Source organism: Ammodytes marinus, assembly GCF_949987685.1.
Source record: "Ammodytes marinus genome assembly, chromosome: 10".
NCBI lineage: Eukaryota > Metazoa > Chordata > Actinopteri > Uranoscopiformes > Ammodytidae > Ammodytes > Ammodytes marinus.
The window spans coordinates 8,916,560-8,939,241 of NC_137214.1; positions in this window are offsets into that span (position 1 = coordinate 8,916,560).

Below are 22,682 nucleotides of genomic sequence, written 5' to 3' on the forward strand. Positions count from 1 at the left end.
TGACCTTTCTAATTACAGGTATTTTGTCATTTTATCCAGCGAGAGCTTTTCGAATGTCCTACAGACACCGTTGAGTCAGCGGACATCGCCCTCAGCCAAAACCTTGGCCCTGTAATCTGGTTCTTAATTACATTGGGTTGCAGATAATCAATTCCCTGCTGTGTGTAAAATGTTTCTGGCCAATGAAGGGATTCTATTTCAGTTTGTTTTGGCAGCAGCGAAGTTGCTCCACAGGATGCCAGCCCGCCTGTTCGTATGAAAACTGGCCAACAACACATACAGGAATACACATCAGCAGACAAACACTGATGCAAATTAGCATTTTAGCTGGGAGCCATATCTGAGAAATCTGTGATCATAAAGCTCCATGTTTGAGTATGATTTATGCAAAATAATGTCCCTAAAAAGTAATTACATTACTCATGTATCCTTGTTGATACTGTATGCCTTTGTAAATGACCATTTATCAGCTCTCTGCATTTATGGTAAAGTTTATTGAAACATTTCGGTGCGGCGTGATTTATTTAATTCACTCAAATTCTGTTCTTAAAATTGTAATCTATAGGATCACCATCTAGTGTATAATACATAACTCAAATGCTGTTACGGCTGGGCAGGGAGGACACAGGCGCGGAGACAGTACCAGTTTAAGAAGTTTATTTTGAAGGAATCAGCTGGGGGTTAGGGCCGTGATCCGGGGGAAGCTTGCTGACATGGGGCTCCAGGGGGAGAGCAGCGAGGAAAGTCCTGAGCGAGAGCAGGCCAGAGCAGGCAGGCAGAGGGGTACGGGAGGAAGTGCTGGCTGGCGAGGGCTGGAGCTGGTGGCTGGAGTCAGGCTGGGAGAAGTGTGGCAGAGAAAACAAGAGCTAGCATGTGACAAAATGCAGACGGAGCTGCAAACAGGTAAGAAGACTAAGGAGCGATTGACTGTGTGAAACAGAGACTACAATCTGGCAGTGTCTGGAAGGTTGGGCCAGGTTTATGAAGAGCAGTAGATTGGTGATTGATGGCAGCTGTGAATGCTGGTGCCTGACCCCAACACACCTGACTTCAACCCTGCAATTACACCAGACACAGACAAGGGTAAAGGGGAAAAAACAACACAAGCACTGTATCCCAATCCAGAGACCGGGTCCTTGGAAGGACGCGGTCTATGAAGGCTATAGCCTGTGAAGGCCGATTCGAAGGCCGAACGAGCGTTGTTAAACGAGACGGTCTCGGCAGGTCTCCGTTTACGAGAATTTCTGGTTTGCGTAACAAGCCGTTACCTTGCGTGACGACTCGCCGCTCCTGTGCTGCCTAGCAACCCTGATTGCTGCCAACGGAAACAGCTTTGTCAACGGAGAAAAAAAGAAAAAGAAGTTGCCTACCAGACGAAAAGAAAAAAAAGTACAAGAAAAAAAGAAAGGAAGATACAAGTTAAAAAGATGGAGCGACACGTTGCTGTTTTGTTATTTTTTATCTTATTTTATGCCATCTCTGAAAAAAACGCAATGAATCTTGGCATATGTTTGGCCGCGAAGGATCCATCTGTTGCAGTCTTCAAAACCGTGAAACGAAGGCTGCATTTCTCGGCCGCATATGAAGGAGCCTTGAAAATGAAACAAGCCTTTGCGCGCCGCTATGACGCAATCGGTCTTCAAATGCAGCCTTCGTAGACCGCAACCCCTGAATTGAGATTCACCGAAGGGCTTGAGGCCCAGGCAGGATCATGACAAATGCAACTTTAAGTGCATTTTGGAGGTACATTTAGTTATGTATTTCCATTTTATGCTACTTTATACTTATACTTCTATAGATAGATAGGTATATATATACAGTATATATATATATATATATATATATATATATATATATATACACACACAGTATAGATAGATAGATAGATAGATAGATAGATAGATAGATAGATAGATAGATAGATAGATAGATAGATAGATAGATAGATAGATAGATAGATAGATAGATAGATAGATAGAAATATATAAGTAGAGCACCTGTTGCAGAAGACAAAACACATTGAGAAAGAGAAAAAACCCTCATGACTACTTTATAGCTACTTGGGCAAATATTGGACTCTTTACTTTACTGCATGTTTTTGACTACCTTGGTGTCATTTGTGAGTGTAATGTTGACACTTCCATTAGTATTAAGGCTCAGTCGGGCTTGTTTGCTAACCGTGCAGAAGAGATTGCTGTGCATTAAAAAAAAATTGTTTTTGTAACGATTTCTCTGATCAGGAAGTTGGTGTCTCAGCAGTGTACATTCCTCGCAGACAAACCCAGATTTTGGTCTATTTTTTCCCATCCCATGGCTACACTGGAATGCGTTTTTCATGTCTGCAACTTGTAACCCTGGAAACAAATGGCTCCAAGCATACAGTCAAAAACACAAGTTTGCTCATCCTGCATGTTCCCTTGTTGTGGTTGTAATGTCTTACGTCATGATGACTTGATGTGCATATTTACATGTAACGCACCCAGGAGAGCTTCATCTTTGGTGTTTGTCTCCACAGAACTATGAAAGTATGTGCCTCTTGATCTTGGCAATCTGTGCCCAGAATTTTCCAGAGCTGTCTTTTTATCAATCTGTATCTACCTTCTTGTATGGCTGCCATCCGTAGCAAACTTTTATATAAACAGACAACGCCGGCATGGTAGATTAAATTCACGGGTGAAGAATAGATGTTTCGTTTTTTTACAGGAATATTAAAATTCTATTTATGTAGCTTACTGAATCAGAGCATATGGGATACAGGTATAATATATAATTTGATTAGTTTTGAGGAACAATCCCAAAATGGCCCTGTTACTGGACTTGATCAGTTTTCTCTCCGTCGTCATGGAGCTGCATCTGTTGAGAAGTGAGCTCAGTGTTCTTTTATGATTTGCCAAGCCAGTACAGATTTAAGAAAACGCAAACTCAACACGCCGAATCAGAGTGAATGTTGGAAGTGCCTAATAAGCGGACATTGTCATGCTTTTCTTTTCTCTAGGCTGAGGCTTTGATGCTTGGTATAATACATTTTATTTTATCAATTATTAATCTATAATCCAATTTTAGATATGGCATATCTGTAATGTGCCATGTTTATGTTTTATGATACTTCATAACTCCTTCTCCAAATTACACGCAATGTGATTTGAAGCAAACAGGGATTGTTTTACAAATCACGTGGGTGTGTTCATCAGTGAAAAGTTTCTGGGAACACATAACAAAACGTCTGTTGAACTCTTGGCTTTGAGATTGACTTTTCTCAAGAATATTATATGCTCTTGAATCATGATTCCGGGCAGGGCTTTAGCCGTACTCAAAGACAGCTGTGACTATCAGATTCAGCATGCACTGTTGCTAATAAGATGTTGGCGCTTAGGTGGTAACCACCACACAGTATTACTCATGTTGAAGCTATAGGAAGGAGGCACTCAACGCATCTACAACCATGATAAAAAGCTGTATTTCTATTTCTTTAAGATATGTTTAGGTTAGGCAAGGCAATTTTATTTATAGAGCACATTTCAGGCACAGGGCCACTCAAGGTGCTTCACAGGGTTAAAATCAAATAAAGAATACAAATACAAAAAAATGAACAAATTTAAAACATGGATAAAAATACAACATTTAAATAAAAGAATTAAAACATTTTACCAAAAAAAAAATAAAAAAAATTACAGGTTAAAAGGGAAACAAGAACGTTTTGAGACCCGATTTAAAAGAGCTGAGAGTCTCAGCGGACCTCAGACTCTCTGGCAGTCCGTTCCAGACATTGGGCGCATAAACGCTGAATGCCGCCTCTCCCTGTTTAGTCCTAGCTCTGGGGACTTTTAAAAGACCTGTCCCAGACGACCTAAGGGCTCTGGGCGGCTCATAACGTATCAGCAGATCAGTAATGTATTTTGGCCCTAAACCATTTAAGGCTTTGTAGACCATCATCGATATTTTAAAATCAATTCTTTGAGTGACAGGAAGCCAGTGTAAAGACCTAAGAACTGGGGTAATGTGATCTACTTTTTTGGTCCTAGTGAGGACTCGAGCAGCAGCGTTCTGAATTAGCTGAAGCTGTCTGATTGATTTTTTAGGAAGGCCTGCAAAGACACTATTACAGTAGTCAAGTCTACTAAAAATAAATGCATGGACAAGTTTTTCTAAGTCCTGCTGAGATATTAGCCCTTTAATTCTCGATATATTTTTAAGGTGGTAGTAGGCTGACTTAGTAATTGATTTAATGTGTTTTTTGAAATTCAAGTCGGAATCTATCACTACTCCAAGATTTCTAGCTTGGTGTGTGCTTTCTAACATAACAGATTTAAGCTGTGCGCTGACTTTTGATTGTTCATCCCTGGCACCAAAGACAATTACTTCAGTTTTGTCGCTGTTTAATTGAAGAAAGTTTTGGCACATCCAGTCATTGATTTGTTCAATGCATTTACTTAGTGCTTGAATCGGACCATAGTCTCCTGGTGATATGGTTATGTAAATTTGTGTGTCGTCTGCATAATTATGGTAGCATAATTTGTTTTTGTTCATAATCTGAGCTAGCGGTAGCATGTATATGTTAAACAGAAGAGGCCCAAGAATGGAACCTTGGGGGACCCCGCATGTAATATTTGTTCGCTCGGATGTGAAATTGCCTATTGACACATAGTAGTCTCTTTCCTTTAAGTATGATTCAAACCAGTTTAGCACAGTTCCAGAAAGTCCAACCCAGTTTGCAAGTCGATCTAGCAATATGCTGTGGTCAACTGTGTCGAACGCAGCACTGAGATCCAATAAAACTAATACAGAGCTTTTGCCACTGTCTGTGTTTAAGTGGATGTCATTGAAGGTTAGGGGGCAGGGAGGGATCCTAAGCCATTTAATAAATGGAGATTAGATTTGAACCTGCGACCACTGCGTTGAGGCCTGAGCCAATATGATACAAGCTCTACCCACTACACCAAGGAGCATCTTTCTATTTCTGAAAAAATTATTCATTTTTCGATTTTGTACATTATTTACTTTGCAATGTACCTTCATATTAAATATTCTGCATGTACATTGGGATTTGAGAGAAAGATCAGGGTAGGTCAGGGTTACGGAGTGATCACATGAGCAGGTGTATGATGAATTGATGGTGTCATCCTTGACTCTGAAGGCTCAGGGTGCTGATGGATTGAAATTATTATTACAACAGCTATAATATATTGAATGTGTCTAATAATTCACTTTTTCATTAGAATCCCTTTAAATATGTTACATGCCACTTGCCGAGTGATGTACTTTTATTATCAGGGTGAAGTTACACACACAGTCTTTGTTAGTTAGTCAAGTGTTGTAGTTGTGAACCAAATGCCTCTTCAATGTGACGCATTTGTTATTTTTATAGAAAATTGTTAGCAACTCAACATTTTACGGCTATCTAAGGAACAATGCAGGAAGCTGTTTTACATCACCCCATAACAGTTTTCTTACTTGAAAAAACAGGCCGTCACAGACACCCAATCAGTAGTAGAAAAATATTTGAAATTTAAAGAGCAATCGGCTGAAGGTTGCTCTTAAAAATAGAAAGCTTTATAGTTTTTTTGGATGGCTAAGTGCAGTGGGTCATCCAAGACCACCACAGGCTAAGCTTTACTTGGCTTGCAGGCAGTGAAACCTGTCAGAGATCATCCATTATATAGCATTTAATAAACTCTTTGCAGAAAATGAAACTCCAATGTTGAAAAGCAGATCAAGTAAAATTCCTCTGCAAAGACAAAACAACAGCTGTTTTATACTTAAAGAAGAAATATCATGAAAAACTCACTTTTTAAATTTTTGTGAACATGCATTTGGGTATCTGGCACCTACCAGCCCACAAACCCTGACTTAAGACAACACGGTCAGTTGTGGGAATTTTAATGCAGTGACAGAACCAGTGGAGTCATTTGGAGTAGATGCAGGTTATTGTAGTGATATACGTGGTAGAGGAGAAGCTAAATTGGTTCCATGGCTGTGGCGATGCCAGCAGAGCTGATGCGCAAGACCGGAAACATAGTCATCTGTGTTTGGAACAGGCTGACCAATCAAAGTAGACTGAGCTTTCTGTAAGGGGAGGTGCTTAACCCTTTAAATCTAGTGTTGTATCAGATCTTTTAACCAACATTGAAACATTTCATATTTTAAACCTCTGTTATGCTCTGTAGGCCTCAGTGTGCTCATAACACTAGTTTTTGAGTAAAAATAAATAAAACAAAGTTAATGAATTATTTTGACTTTATAAATACTCAGATAAACATGTTTTGCCACTTATGAGAGACTACATTGTATCACTCAGCATGGCTATCATTGAGTGACTCATTTAGGCCATTACAGGTAGACCCACATTATAGCCTGCTGACTGGGTAACGGTGCTCTTTTTAATGAAAAACATGCTAGGGCCAATGTGACCCCTATAGTTTATCCCTGAATACAAGTGCCAGAAAACCCAGCAGTGAGCATTAAACCTAGGAACAACAGGGCCATGATTATGTTCACCACAGGGAAGAGGACTCTCGGTTTAAACCATTTCATATATTACAGTAATTGTAATAACCCCCCATTTATTTCTAATGGGAACACCGTTGGTGTACAACAGTTTAATCAATTACCCAAACGCTGATGAAAAATCAGAAAATAGAGAAAACTCTACAATTGGTAAAATTTGACCTGAGTACATTATGAACATGAAGAGTGCGTTACAGACAGAAGGTGATAACGATGGAAAATAGGTGAATAATTTTTTAATTTTTTATTATAATAAACCATGAAAAACATTTCTAGCAGACCCCACAAAATACAAATTTGTACCTGACAATGAGTATGATATGTCCACTTTAATTTGTCTTTGTTTCCTTGGGTGGCCGCACATAAACATAACAATGACAGTTAATGTTCAAGCTAATGATACCAGGCTGTATACCTAAAACAGACAAATCTCTGGTCAGAAACATTGTCTGAGCTGTGTTATTCTGTCTACAAATACAATTAGCAAACCAAAAAATAAGGAATGTCATCGGAAAACATCAGGATGTGTGTAATGATGACTCTTATTGTCAAAAGTTGTACTACTGCACTTTCCCTCTCCTCATCAAGACTGCTGCTCTCTGATCTTTCTCCACAGGACAAACCTTAGCTGATGTTTTAATGAGTGGCTCCACCCTGATAGTTTCCGGACCATTGGATAGAAGCAGGAACTTGTTCAAGGGCCAGGAAATATAATGCAGTAAAGGAACTAAATAGGCCTATTTAGTTCCTTTACCAAATAAGCTCCTCTTTTCAAAATAAAGTTAAGGGTTGTTCTAAAATGGTTCCTGAATGCTTTGGAAAGTTCCTGTGGTAAAAACTGGCTACTATAGCTGCAAAATGGCACTTCCTCTAGCAGGTTTTTGAAAGGCCTTGTGGGAAAAGATCCATTATCAGCCACAAGTTAAGGGTCTCCATCATTCTCAAATGGATTTAAGGGAATGAATTACCCGTCAAGGATACGCTATACAGCACCACAATTAAAACATGATGTGAAGAGCTAGTCTATCACAATTAAAATGCCAGCCTGGTGCCACACTGATAGGATGTTGTCCTCCACATTGTTTAGATGACGTTTCAGAAGTGATGGAGGGTGCCATTGAGGACACATTATAAAACTGTAGCGTCAGTGGTTGTTTGATAGCTTTGCCATAAAACCTGGACTGGAAAAAAGAAAGATTTTTATTACATTGATGAGCCTGAGGGTCTGTTGTCATTTTTCCTTTAAAATGTTTACAATTACAATAAAGTTCGATGCCAATGAAATGAGATATTTCAGATGGGAGCAACTAGTATTTAATGATCTGTGTTGATTCATAACTGAAGTGCGCACTCACCGCATGCAAAGTGAGCCAGACTTGTAAGCAAGTCAATGGACCCAATTATATCCATTTACTTTTATTGGTTAATCCACGCAGAAGCCAAACAGATTTAAATAATGAAAATATCTCAGTGTCTCAGCTGTGTTGGCTCGACACAGTAGGAAGTGCTTAGTGGAGCAAAATAGAGGAAAACGCATAATAGTCAGATGAAAAACATTAGTGGGAAATTAACTGCTGCATGTTAACTTCTAAAGTCATTCATTGGCACAGTGTGTGAAAGATTGACAAAGAAACTATTTCATATTGGAGATTTTTTTCTGTTGCCATCCATCCGTCTGACAGTCATCACACTGGATGCCTTGCATTAGTTTACTCCTCTCTACCACACACACACACACACACACACACACACACACACACACACACACACACACACACACACACACACACAGACACACACTTTTCCCTTTTTTTTGTGCTTTTCCCTTTTTTAATTACTGTCAGGAAATACTGCAGTCAAGAGTTTTTGTTTGTGTTCTCCCACTTTGCTTCATTTACCCATACTCACACAGCGTTCAGTGGATACCTTCCCAGGCCTTGGTAAATCATCACTCATATTCAGCCATGTTGCGTGCATTGCCTCGACAGCAACAGAGCCACAGATTTGTAACATTACCTTATCAAATTCAGACTATATCTGAAAATGACAGCTTGTCAGCATAAAAAATGTGTCCAACATTTGTCCATAAATAAACATAGGAGCTGCTATTACTGTAATGCACGCGCATGCTCGTCTCATATTACAGCTGGCAAGTGAACTTCATGTGCATTTTTTACAACAACCATCCGTCACTGTGCCAGCTGATCTTAATCAATCAATCAAACTTTTATTTTATTTTATATAGCACAAGTCATAAATCAAAGTGCAATGGCCTAAATGAAAGCCCTGCGTTCCGAATCGCATACTTTCTACTATATAGTCTGTAGAAAAAAGATTTAGGATGTCCCGATTCTTGTGGCCAGATTTAGGATGGTTAGAAGTACCCGGATGTCCTACTTCATCCGGCCAAGATTGTTAGTGTTGAAAACTGCATCCTATTTGGGCGATTCTGACCCACAATCCGGTGTGCACGTGAAGTGACGTCACATCAACGAAGCCTCCATATGAAAACAAACGGGGATGCGACGTATATAAAAGCAAGAGGCAAGATCAAGGTATGCGATTCGGAACGCAGGTCCATCAGGTCAAGTGGTAAGCTTTCCACAGTCTTGGGCCCAAGTGGCTAAACAGGGCCTCAACATAGGTCTTAGATTGGACACCCGGACAGGGTCAGCCCTGTACATCTGGCGGCCTTAAGTAGGATGACATTAGAAAACTTTAATTGATTGAATTAATTTAGTAACTAATTTTGTTTATAAATACGACGGCGTTTAAGGACCGCTGTGAGAGAAAGCAAATAAAATGACATTAGATGCAGGAATGTTTCAATTTACTACAACCTGGAATAGAACAACACATGTCTCCCACATGAAAGTCAGTAGTGCTACCTACCAAGCCATCTAGCCAATAAATCTCTTCTTTGTAAAATACCTAATTTCACAGCTTCTTTTTTCTGAGACAGTTATTAAGTGGTTGAAGTTCCTTAGTATTCCTGATATGGCATGTCCTTAAAATATATTTCCCCTCACATTTTTCTTTTTTTCTTTATTGGATTGTCAATAGTAATGAGAGAGCAGTGTGACCTGCAACGAACAAACCCTCGGCGTTGTCATTATTTATAGGTGCCATAGCCATTCGACCACTTGTGCACCATTGATGTTATTTAAATAAAATGTGGGCTGATAAGAATTGTTTAAGATGAGCACGTAGCATGAAGATTTTGAATGAGGATACCTCAGTTATTTTCTTCTGAAAGACCTGTGACCAAAATTTCTACTGAATGGGAGACTTTGAAGTCGACAAACAAACTTAATCCTTCCTTATGTTGTGCCGTGAAACTGATGAAACACTTATTATATGTGACTGTCACATGCGTTGTGTGATTCATGAGCCTCACTCCACACTGCTGCTGTGCAGTTGGCAGAGTATGAAGCTTTGAAGAACTGAGTGGTACCAAACTTTTCCTTTCAAACGATCAAACACAGAGCATCTATATCATGGACTCTCCCTTTCTATCCCTTCATGGGGAATACGGCTTCCAGCATCGGTAATCTACTAATGAGATCAAACACGGCCTCCTACTCTGTTAATCTCCTACTGAGATCAAATGATGAGTTTATTGTGTATGCAAAGCTTTTTATGCAAAAACAGTTGGGTTTGACTGTGTTTCCATTTGCTTCACACCAGGGGTTTTGTTGTGTACATGGGTTGCCACCACATGAATGGAGACGTCAAAAAATATATTTTATTAATGTTGACGGTGGCTGACAAAGAGGATTTAAAAAGTTTTTCAAAAAGTTTTTCTTTTAAGTCACTAGATCAATCAAACCCAAATGAGTCATATATCCATAATGTAATCATGACCACAGACAAGTGCATATATTAAAATAGAAAGCAGCAAAGGGCCGCTCATCAGAAGACATTTTGGTCAATGGCGGCCATGTTTTTTAAGCTATTTTACTAAACTTGTACGGACATGTGTATCTTAGTCCCCTGAGGCTTCGTGAGAAAGTTTGTGTTAATTAAGTGAAACTTGAGAAAATTGTGCTTAAAAACCTGTTTTTCAATTCATGCTTATTAGCTAAACATATTTCCAGACGGACTTATATGGTCCTAGAGGCTTTTTTGTAGAGTACCCTGAAGTTCACCCGTGTGATAAATTTCAAGTCTTACGGTGTGAGGGGCGTGGCCTCTCAAACTTTTTTCAGCCGGGGCTTAATGACAGCAGCAATTTGTGGAAAATCTAAAAACTGAATACTAGCACACCCCGTGGAGTGGGGACGCACATTCTGTGAATTTTTTGCATTTCGAAGTGTAACGGTGCAGGCTGAATTGAAACTAGAAAAAGGGATATATAATACAATAAAGGTCCAATTTCTACCACGAAGAAAGAGAAAAAAGAGAACAGAGGAGATGAAATGAAATGAATAAGCGTTGCCTCTTTTTCTCCTTTTATCAGGCCTTGTGGTGCCACGTCTGTCAACAACACAAAAGCTTAGGTGAAATAGATATTTTGCACGATCTGATTTTTTTTTTCATCTCAACCTTTCGCTGCAGCCGACCCTGCAGTCCGAAATTTTCTGAGCAGAAACACACCATGTAACCAGAAGACCCGTGTTTATAGTCCCTATTGATGAAACAGTCACAGAACAGACTCAATGCAGCCTCCCAGTACAAACACTGCTCTTTTGAAATCCACAGACCTCAGCCAGAATAAACAGCGATACAATGCAATGGAAGCTCGTACCATATTGTCCCACATTCACAGTCGCCCCCTCGCTGCTCTTATTGGCAGCTGTGTTTATTATGAGAAAGGAGGTGGAAAAAAACATGGCAGCATTCTGACAGATGTAAGGAATTATCATCACAAGATGTGTAAGTCTCCAGGGACTGTGTTCTTGTAAGACATATGAAATTGTTGTGGCGGGAGCAGCCTGCAATTTGTCCAAATCTCTTTTCTTCTAATGACTTGTTACTGTCTAAAGAGTGTATACAGAGAGTGTGGAGTAAACCTGGTCGCAACACATTAGTGGAATAGATCATTGAAATTGGTCTGTGGAGGGACATCTTGTGTAGATCATATGTTGGAAAAAAACACAACACCCATTTATATCATTCAAAGAAACATCTCTCTTTCAAACAGGAAACTCAGTTGTTTGAAATAGTTGCCAGTGTTTGGAGTAGACCTATTTGGTTTGCCTAATTGAAATGCCACAGGCGTCCATGAGAAACTCAGGACACCCCATCAAACCCGTGGCCAAGCGAGCTGCACAGTTGCAGCTACAGCGTTTCCAAGGAGATCTCGGTGTGATTATAAAGAAGTGCCTCCATGGTTTGACCCTGTCTACAGAGTGCAGCACAATGCATCAGGAGAAGAGAGGTCGTTTGCGTAACCTGGGAGTAATTTCACATCCGGCCCCGGGCCTGACAGACTGCACTGCAAAAAACCCATCAAGCAAAAAGGGAGACTGGGGGAAAGAGAGAGGCAGAGAGAGAGAGAGAGAGAGAGGCAGAGAGAGAGAGAGAGAGAGAGAGAGAGAGAAACACTCTCTTCATGCTCAGATGGTTTTGGAGGAAGCCTGACCAGACTAGCCTTTACTCTTGGCCGAAAGTTTTAAATCACTTTGTATTACAACATCTATTTCAGCACTATTTTAAGTCTTGTTCCGAGATACAAAGATGTTTCATCAAATTTTTAAATAGCCATTGCTTGCTATTTTCAATGTAAGCAACAAAAACATAACCATATAAAGTAATTTTTCTAAAAAGTCACATTTATGTATTGAGTTGAGGGGCCACTGCATAAGCAAAGTTTATTATAGCGAATAACACCTGTTGTTGACCACTAGTTGTGGAGCAACGTTTTAATCAGTCGGTCTGCGTTTCATACAGGTGCGTGATAGCATGGAATTTGAGCCATGCTCGTAAATTGTTTGTGATTCCCAGATTCCGTGATCACAAGATAACAAAGCTTGTTTTTACTCATTACTTACAATATTAAGTCAGTTAATGCAGTGAAAAAAGAAGAAGACAGCACATTAGTAAACTTAAATGTAAACTATGTAGGTTTCAAATTTTACAGAACGTTTCGAAAGTAAGAGAAAATACCTTTAACACACGTATTGAGGATAGACTGACACCAGGAGTTTTGCTGCTTTCAAAGGTGAAGGATGAACTTTAAAAATCAAAAAGACAAATGTTGAGATTTCTAGCCGTACTGTCACCACATGTAAATGTTAATTAAATCCTCCTCTGTGGTGGAACCAGTATTTACTGTTGCTGCACACAGTTTTACGATGCAGTTAATCCTTTTAATGGACATTTTGGATTTGTTCATTTAATAGGTTTATACAACTGAACTAACTGAGGGCTGTTTAGACTGCACCTGACCGCTTGTTTTCCTTGCCCTAATACAGTGGTTCCCAAAGTGGGGGACGGGACCTTCAGGAAGGTCGCGAGATGCCTTCCGAAAAACAAATACAAATGTGAAATAATTTAAAATTGCGTATTTAACCCATTATTGTATAAATATACAGAAATATGAAATTCAAATAAAACACAATACACACAGAGTTTTGGATTTCTGATGAGAGGGAATACCCACAGCTATCCAAGGCCACTAACTTGACTGAAAAGACTTTCTCAGCACCGACTTACATCAAAAATAAATACATATTGCTGCTTAACATGAAGGGTCATCTCCAACTGGCCATCTTCAAAATCAAACCCAGAATGGACCTGCTCTGCTCCAATAATGTAGGTGCCTGCAGCACTTTATGCATACAAACACACACACAGACACCTGCTTGTTTATTTAATGTTGTATTCTCAGTGCTGCTTTCTATGCACAGAGATTAATTGCATTCTGGTTAAATTATTTCTTAAATTACTAAAAAATAATGTTATGGCTGTGAGGCTGTTCTACTGTGTTTACATAGGCCTAAACATTTGTGTTGGAGCTTGTATGCAACATGATATGCCACCTCCAGGGTAGGTTAGGACTCACCAGTCTCACAATTATTGTGAGGGTCGCGGGCCGGAAAGTTTGGGAACCCCTGCCCTAATAGACTCCAATTTGAAGACATCTACACCAAATAAAAAGGTTGGTAAAAAATGTTTTGGGAAACTCATAATACTATGAACCTGACATGTATTTCAAACACTTTGCAGAAATCCATACTAAACATGTATTATTTTTGATCTCAGGAATGTCTGCCCTCTCAGGTGAGTTTTTTTTTGGCCTGACGCCCTCTCTCCAGACTCCTATAGTGTCCATCCGTGCAGACAGTATGCTTCCTTCCTGTATTTGTTAAGGTTTCCCATGTGAATCTAATGAACAGGGATCCATGCGTGAAGATGGACGATGCACTCCGTGGACCTGACGGCTTGAGGAAGAAGAATTGTGTGTGAAAAATTCCTGAAATTCCTCCGGTAGGTAAATATGTCCAAGTTTAGATTCCTCCTCTGATCTTGACTCCAACGCAGCAGGAGCATGTGAAACTTCACATACAATTAAACAGTGGCAATGTTTGAATGACATTTTAATTACTGTGTCATGTCAAATACTAATATTTACTTTAAGAAGACTCACTAAAGCATATTTTTTTTTCTTTTTTAGAACGAACCTTGACCTTTTACAACATGTGGTAGTAAATTGTGTCTTGTGGTTTAACAGCCGACAACCATAATGTCGAACGAGTACTTTCACCCTGCTGATTTATCTATCAGGGGCAGGTATTTGCAGTAGCCTTCCATCCATAAGACTTGAATGAGGTTCTAATGAATCCACTCGCCCTTTGTCTATTAACAATGGCTCAATCGGATGCCGATGGCTGGGCGTTACTTCCACCGGACTGCTCTGAAAGATTGAGAACTAGCCCGACAATAAAAGAGAGAATCGCTCTTCTGAGTCATGAATCTATTGATCGGGCTGGTCTATTTTCTGCTTCTGTGTTAGACACTGCTTGATTTAATCCTCACATGTTGAGAAGCAGAGCATTGGATTGGACAAGTCAGACAATGACAAACTTACAGTTTACGCCTTTGACAGACAAATATATATTTTTTTAACCTTTATTTATACAGGTCAATTCCATTAAGACCGGAGACTTTTTTTAAATTGAGACCTGTTACCATTCCCACTTTAACATTCACACACCGATAGCAGGCTAACTATCGGGAGCAATTCAGGGTTCAGTGTCCTGCTCAGGGACACTTCGATATGTGGCAGGGAGACGAGGGATCGAACCACCAACCCAAAACTTTTTTTAAACTTTTGCCGTGTTCGGTCGGCAAAACAGAAGATTATTCTTTCTTACTAATGAAAGATTTGAGTGCCGTCTTTCAAATATTGAGGCCAAAGCCTTCTCAAGCCTTCGCATGCCCAGCACTGTCGTCATTTGGTTACGTCCGCCCCAGACCGCAAAAATTGGATCGAACTATTTGATTGTCCGAATTTTCCGACATAGTTAATGAGCTCCAATGGATCGTGTCCAGACCAACAGGCTGAGCAAATTTTCATTTGTCAGCAGCAGGTCTGGATTTCCAGACTAACACAAGTGTTGTGTACATCAGCAAATGCATCTGACTGAAAGCTAACTGCTATAGCCTGGTTAATTGCATGTGGCCACTATGGACTAAGCAATCTTAAATCTCAAATTTCATTAAAAAAATTCAAATATCCGAATCAGCTTTTTATATGTTAAAGGTCACATATTATGCTAAATGCACTTTTTAAATGTGTTCTAACATATCCATGGGTCCACGGTGTGCCTAGAGACTGCCAACATATTACAAAAAATAACAATCTCTCCTTTTCTCACTCTCCCCCTTTCTGAAACCCCCACCCCTCCCCCCCAATATACTCCAGTCAGAATTCTCCTCGTTTCTGACCTCACAAACTGGAAAGCCAGAAGCTTCCACTGTGCAGCCCACACCCCTATTTCTTATTGGTCCACGGCCCCAACAGACAGAGGGCGAGGCGTATCTGGTTTCGCTTCCGGACAGGTGGCGGGGGCAGCTCAAAGATTGTATATTTACGAGGGGAGCTGCAGCTCTTTTTAAAAAATAGGCCATTGTGAGATTAGCTGAACATCAGCATAGTACAATAAATTATCTGAACGTTTCAGCAAACAATTAAAGAAAAACGTATTAGGGACCATTAAGACCATATAATATGGTGTATAATAGTACCGAAAAGTGTATAATATGGGAGCTTTAACATATGATATTCAAGTGTTATAAATCATACATCTTTGCATAACCTTATTATAAAAATACATTTTAATGGCTGGACTGTGGATATTTAGCTGGACAGAAACCTATAAAACAGAAACTAGAAAGTAACCTTCACTGAAGGGCCTTACATTTGTTAATATTGCATAAGAAGGATATAATGACATATTTTCTCTCTGGATCATTGTACTTGAGTTTTTCATTTTCAAGCACATTTATACTTCCACTCCACTAAACTTCAGAGAGCTGTAATGGCCTCTTTACTCAAGTACAATTATCTGACAGCTATAGTTATTGGCCACTTTAACATATTTAACATATGAATATGTACAAGTACAGCTGTAATGATTAGTCAGTTACTGGATTCACAATAATTCAGAATTTTTACAAAAAATTCCATTAATAAATGGAGACAATTATCAGTGGAGGATTACTCCATACAGATAAGTATCATTAGTTGCAGTCCTGTTCTACTCAAGAATTAAAAATGAACTTCCCCTCAACCAATAACACCTGTAAAATCTGGCATTACTGCATGAGTAATGCTGATATTATGATTTAATATATAGGCTATCTACACAGCCATCTAACTGCACTAAAAACGTGTTTGTTGTGAAATGCACCATGAACATGTACTAGGGATAAAAATGATCTTTCAGCACTGTACATCTGTTTTGGATGTTTATATTTCCATGTCTTGGTGTTTGTTAATAAATACACATTTAAAAATATGCACCACATGCATTACCACAGCGAGGACGCATGTGTGTTTGTGTGAACACTCGCACGCAGATAGAGCCCAAATTTTCTCATGAACCCTGACTCTTGCTGTGTTTAGCGCTGAGGACTCGTGGCCTTGAGTTGATTCACTGTATTGTGGCTCAATCAGGCTCTGTCTGCTCGGACACACCGACAGGAAAAAACACTCTGATAACGCCACAGGGGTTTAACCAACAAGTGGACTTAAACTTCTAACCTGCACTTGCTGAACTTATTTTCCCCCGATGTTGTGAGTTTATTTTTCTCTCCCTATTTTGAGCTTATAGCTGACTTGAATGGGTGGACTTATGCTTTAAAAGAGAAAAAAACAGGGTCTGGAAGTTGTAAGCTCAGCTATCCGAAAACTGTGAAACACTAAACAATCCAAGGTCCCTGCCACTAGGGGACTTTTTTTGCTCAGCATACTCTTTCCCATACTGGTCCCCTGCTCATGTCCTGGCTTGGTCTTTCTCAGAATCTCTCCCCGTCCTGTGTTAGTAGCGCGGGTGGCCAGGCCATGTGAGAAATGAAAAGAGGACTTTATTTCCCAGCGGAGAGAGAGAGAGAGAGAGAGTTGGAGCTGGATCAGCCCTCTCGGGTCAGGAGAACTTCTTCTCTTCTGTACACCCCTAATAATCTTTCCTTTAAGGGCATGTTTATGTTAGCACATTTTTCCCTCTTAGATTGTGCCGAAGGAGACTGAACTCATGAGGATACTGTTGGTTAAGTATCTTCATATCCTGCAGTGCTGTTCTTGCTCACGCTGTGTAGGCATAGCAGAGGCCCCGGTCTGGGCATCCTACCTTTCTCGTGCCCATTTTTAGACCATAATATGCTATGAAGCACACAGCACAGATGGCTGCAAGTGCTAAGTCATTGAATCAGAATGGGACTTATTGTTGGGAAACACTCTTTGTAAATGTATCTTCCATACCGATGCTGCAATGTTGATGAGTAAGAGTATCGGGATGCGTGGCTGCGTCCCAAAGCACTGGGGGCGGGAGGAAAAAAGAGAACAAAACGAACATTGGGAATTTTCCCAGTAATATTATCTTGATTGACTCGACATCCTTCATAAGATGAAAATGTGAAAACTATTCCTTTCATCGTCTAGAGGCAATAGCAGCTGAGTGTCAGGTGTATTTCTATCTGGGACAGATCTCCACATCCTGCCCTGTGCCAACTTCCCCAATCCTGGCTCTCATTCTTACGCCATCTTAACTTCCAGCACATTTCCTCTACTTACTCATGCTTTCTAATCCCTTTTCACAAATGCAGACAGAAATTCTCTCATCACATAATCTTTGTCCCTCTCTCTCCTCTCCTCGCCCTCATCCAGCCATGTGTCTTCCAGGGGTGCTCAGAGGCGTTTCCGCTCCCAACCTCCCCAAGAGCTCTGCTCTCCCTAGTGGGATATTAATAGGAGGGAGGAGGGTGGGGGGACATTGAGACGGCCCTCCCAGGAGGGCAAAGGGTGGGAAGTAAGAAGTGGGGAAAGGGCCGGGGCTCCACAGTTGCCTGGAGCGACAGCCATAAATCAATCATGCATAAAGTCATGCACAAACACACACACAGATGTATTAACATGGATCAGAGGATATTCTTGTAGAGCAATAGGAGAAAAAGATTGACTGAGTACAGATGAATAAACTCTGCTCTATATCCATCTAATCACTATTCGAGAAAAAAAAGTATTTTAATATGTGGACATGATTACTCTTTTCATTCCCTTCACAGATAAAGATAACCCATATGAAACCCAACTTACTTCTGGTATCTTCTTCATGGATTTATAGTGAGATGATTCTGTGGGCTTTAAAGGTGGGTTTATACTTGACACAACAGGTCAGCTGGAGTCAGATCTTAGCTGATTAAATCTTTGAATTATAGTTGAGTTGCATATAACATTGATAGCAGCACTGCAACACTCGGCAGATATGTTGAATGTCTTACACAGCCAGACAATAATATGGTCTGGCAGCACATTCTATCATTCATTTTGATAGAGAGAAGAAACGGGTCTGATTTGACTTGTTTGCATTTCTTCAAACCAATCACAATCCTCTGGGGGTGCTAAGTCCAGGAAGCAGCAACGGTGCCCTTGCAGAATAGTGCCTGAGTGGGAGGGGGGGCGGGGGACTTGTTTTGATGGAACACTTGCATGTGAAGAAATTGAGAAGTGAAATGGCTACTGTAAATAACCCCCAAAACCACACAAAGCTGTTAAAGATGTGTCACCTATGAGATGTTGGGGAAGTGGCGGCGGATTTCTTTTTTTTTTTAGCATATTGCTATCTGGTCCTGCAACACCAGGCTCAGGGAACGCTTCAACTTCCATTCCACTTTATTTTATGTTTTATTTAATATTTATTATATTAATCTTATATGTTTACTTTGTAATATTAGGTCATATGTCTGAGATTCTACTTTATTTCCACTTGAATGATTTTCTTAATACATTTTCTTTAAAGCATTGTTGGCGAGAGCCTTAGAATTAAGAATCTCTTTGCCTTTTGTAATCTTATCTATAAGATAGTGTTGACAAGTGGAAGCAAAAACACTTTGTCATCGGATGAGAGCAGAGGGCAGATAAAACCTGTCAAACCAAAATATTTGTTCAACGTTGGGACCATGGGGTCTTGACCAGGGTATCAAATGTTGAATAAATGAATAAATAAATTGTGACATCTTTCAGCAAAATATTTTTTGTGTGCGACCTGCCATTTTCTATTGTTTTACGTCCAAATATTTTGTTTGGGGAACTTCCTCACATGCATTTCTAAATGTTCTTCACCATAAGCATGCTAATGCTACAATGACCTTCATACATACATATGGGCAAAAGTTCAGAGTATAAAGGAACGCAGCATTCAACTGAAACTGGAGCGCGACTTCGACGTCATCGTTCTCAGCCACTCGCTCTGTTCGCTGATTGGACGTTCCGAAATTTTCCTGAGCTAAAGTTGAGAAATTCACCGCAGCCCCAGACTGACTACTAGCCTGGTCCAACCAGACCATCTTACTTCCTTTGAGAAAATTATGCCTCGTTTCCACCGAGTAGAGCGGGTCGGGTCGGAGCGGCTCAGAGCGGGACAGCTCGCTTTTAAGAATCTCGTGGTGTTTCCACCGCCGATCCTACCCTTACTGGTGGGGCGGGGTTTAGGCTAGACTGCGATAGCCGCCGCCAGAATGTGGGTCAAACTATCGGGCTGTGGAACAACTGTGGTCAAGCCAGCGGTCTCTTGTTTTTGCATTGTCAAACCAGCCGCTTCTTTATTTATTCCCCCCCGTGTTGTTGTGAGCACAGAGACGGCTCGGTGAAACTGATAGAGACAGTGAGCGAACAGCGCTGGCTGCGGCAGCTACGTGACATCGTAGCAGTGGGACACAGTGTAGCCAACTGATTATTTTAATGACAGGGAAAAACACCACACAATAAACAGTGCCGCGCTCACATTTACGCCAAAACACAAGACTCTCTTCACTCTAGCCGAGGTGACTACACAAGGCGGAAATTATTCTTTCGACCAACTGTGGTCAAGCCAGCGGTCTCTCGTTTTTGCTCGGTCAAACCAGCCGCTTCTTTATTTATTCCCCCCGTGTTGTTGTGAGCGTGTATTTACTACTATCTAGGCTATGGCGTAAACACACAGAGAGAGACAGTGAGCGAACAGTGCTGGCTGCGGCAGCTACGTGACTAGCAGTGGGACACAGTGTAACCAACTGATTAATTTATTGACGAGGAAAAACACCACACAATAAATAGTGCTGTGCTCACATTTTCGCCAAAACACAAGACTCTTGCCGGGATGACTACACATGGCGGAAATGATTATTTCGACCAATGAAATGACGGCAGTGTGTAGCTCCGCATTTTCGGCATCCTTTCAGGCGGCTAGTACCCCTACGGAGGAGTACTGAGATTTGGAGCGGCTCAGAGCGGTTAGGTGCGCTTAAACCGTACCCTACCCAACTTTTGGCAAATTAAAAGCCAAACTACCCGGACCAAACCGCTCCGATCCGACCCGCTCTACTCAGTGGAAACGAGGCATTACATTTGAGAGGAAGTAGGTAGGCGGGCGGAGCCAGGCTAACTGACTACTGAAGGGAAAATTAAATTTGAGCGGATGTAGGTAGGTGGGCGAAGCCAGGCTAGTCCCATCCCCTCCAGCATATGGTTTGTGTCTCACCAGGCAAAACATTTACGGAGTGCAGGTCATCTGCTGAACCAAGGAGCTGTTTGACAGCTCAGCATGTTTGATCCAAAGGTAACGACGGTGGCTCCTCTGGTGTCAGCAATAATCGATCTGGAAACAAATCAACACTTGCTCTCTTCTGCGTTCAGTGATGAATCACATTAAGAAAACCTCAAACTGAAAAACAATGAAGACGTGCTGTATTTTTCACATTACTGTACCTGTCATTACTGACTTATTTGTAAGGTCGCTAACTTTTCCTAGGATAAGAACAACAAGCTGCTTTCAGCTATGCTGCCCTATAACCTGGAATGAATTTCCAGCAGATATTAGATCAGCCTAATCTGTCGTTAACTTTAAAACTAAACCGAAGCCCTTAATGTACAACTCAGCTTTTTACAGATTTAAGCAATACTATTGACACAGCTTAAAACAAAGACTGTAGTGTATGGCTCCACAACCTAGCAAAATGTCCTCTGCAGTTACAAACTGAAACTTTTTTTTTCTCTATGCATTGCGACTTTTTTTCTGGCTTTCTCATTTAAAGGCCTACTTCACCGGTTTGAATATGAAGGTGTATTGAATTCTGAGATCCTATGTAGTATAAATGTGCGAGAAAAATTGAAATCGGTTCATCCTAGCCTGAGAAAAGGCAGAAAGAGTGTTTTTTTTAACCCTATATTTCTCTTTCTCGTGACATCACAGAAAGAGAAATATAGGGTTAAAAAGAAACTTACTTTGTAAATATTACTGTGATGTCTTTTACTGTGACATCACAGTAATATTTAAAAGGTAAGTTTTTTTTTAACCCTATATTTCTCTTTCTGTGATGTCACGAGAAAGAGAAATATAGGGTTAAAAAAAACACTCTTTCTGCCTTTTCTCAGGCTAGGATGAACCGATTTTAATTTTTTTTGCACATTTATACTACATAGGATCTCAGAATTCAATACACCTTCATATTCAAACCGGTGAAGTAGGCCTTTAAGTGTTTTATGATAAGCAATTTGAATTGCCTCTATGTATGAAATGCGCTATATTATTTTACTTGCCTTGCCTTATTTTATGTTTCATGTAGAAAAACCCTAAGATGGGCTTTTCTCGGCCTTGCAGCTGACTTCCTCCAGAAGTGGAGCCTCTACCAGACAGCAGCAGTTACCCCCCTCCTTCACAACTTCTAAAAATGACACAGACTCTGACTTCTGTCGTCTCACTTCTCTTTTTTCTGTTTCCTCCGGGTTTATCAGAGATCAGCCAAAGTCAGCCAGCGACAGATTTTTCACTGCTGGCACTTTTGGCTTTGAACCAGGCCAATTTCCCTGCTCTGAAATGCCATTTTTAAACCTTTATCTTTGCCGCTGATTGGTAATGGCTCCAATTCAAACCCAAACAGGAAATCAAAGTAAACAAGAGTCCTCTTAAAAAGTTTTAGCCAGTAAACCAAGGTTTTATAGTGGGGGAGCTGTGGACATTATAGTCCCTGTAGTGCAGGAACATTAATCTTCATGTATTAAATAAATATACTACCATGGAGAGTAAATATAATGCAATAAGTCGTGCTATAACTTCAGTAAACTGCTTTCTATGATATCTACTGTTTGATTTAAAGCTGGTACAAAGAAAGCCATAAAAATAACAAGATTTAGTTCTATATTAGTGAAATTCTCTCACTACATGTATGTCTATTGAAAAGTTGCACTGGCATGTTTGTTGTTAGTTGGGGATAATCTGAGAACAGACACACAGCAAAGAGAAACGACTAAACACAGGACTCCATGGTGGGAGGACAGTGATCGATGGAGGACTGCAGCAGCACTACAGTGGCTCAGAGTTGACAAGTGGAGGTGGGGAAGGCCTCGTCAGGTGTGAGCGGGGGTCAGATTAGGGCCGGAAAAAAAGAATAAATATTTTTTTCTTATGCCGCTTTCCTGGTATATACACAATTACTCTTTTTTCCTATGAGAAATTGCCATGACAATAATGACCTTG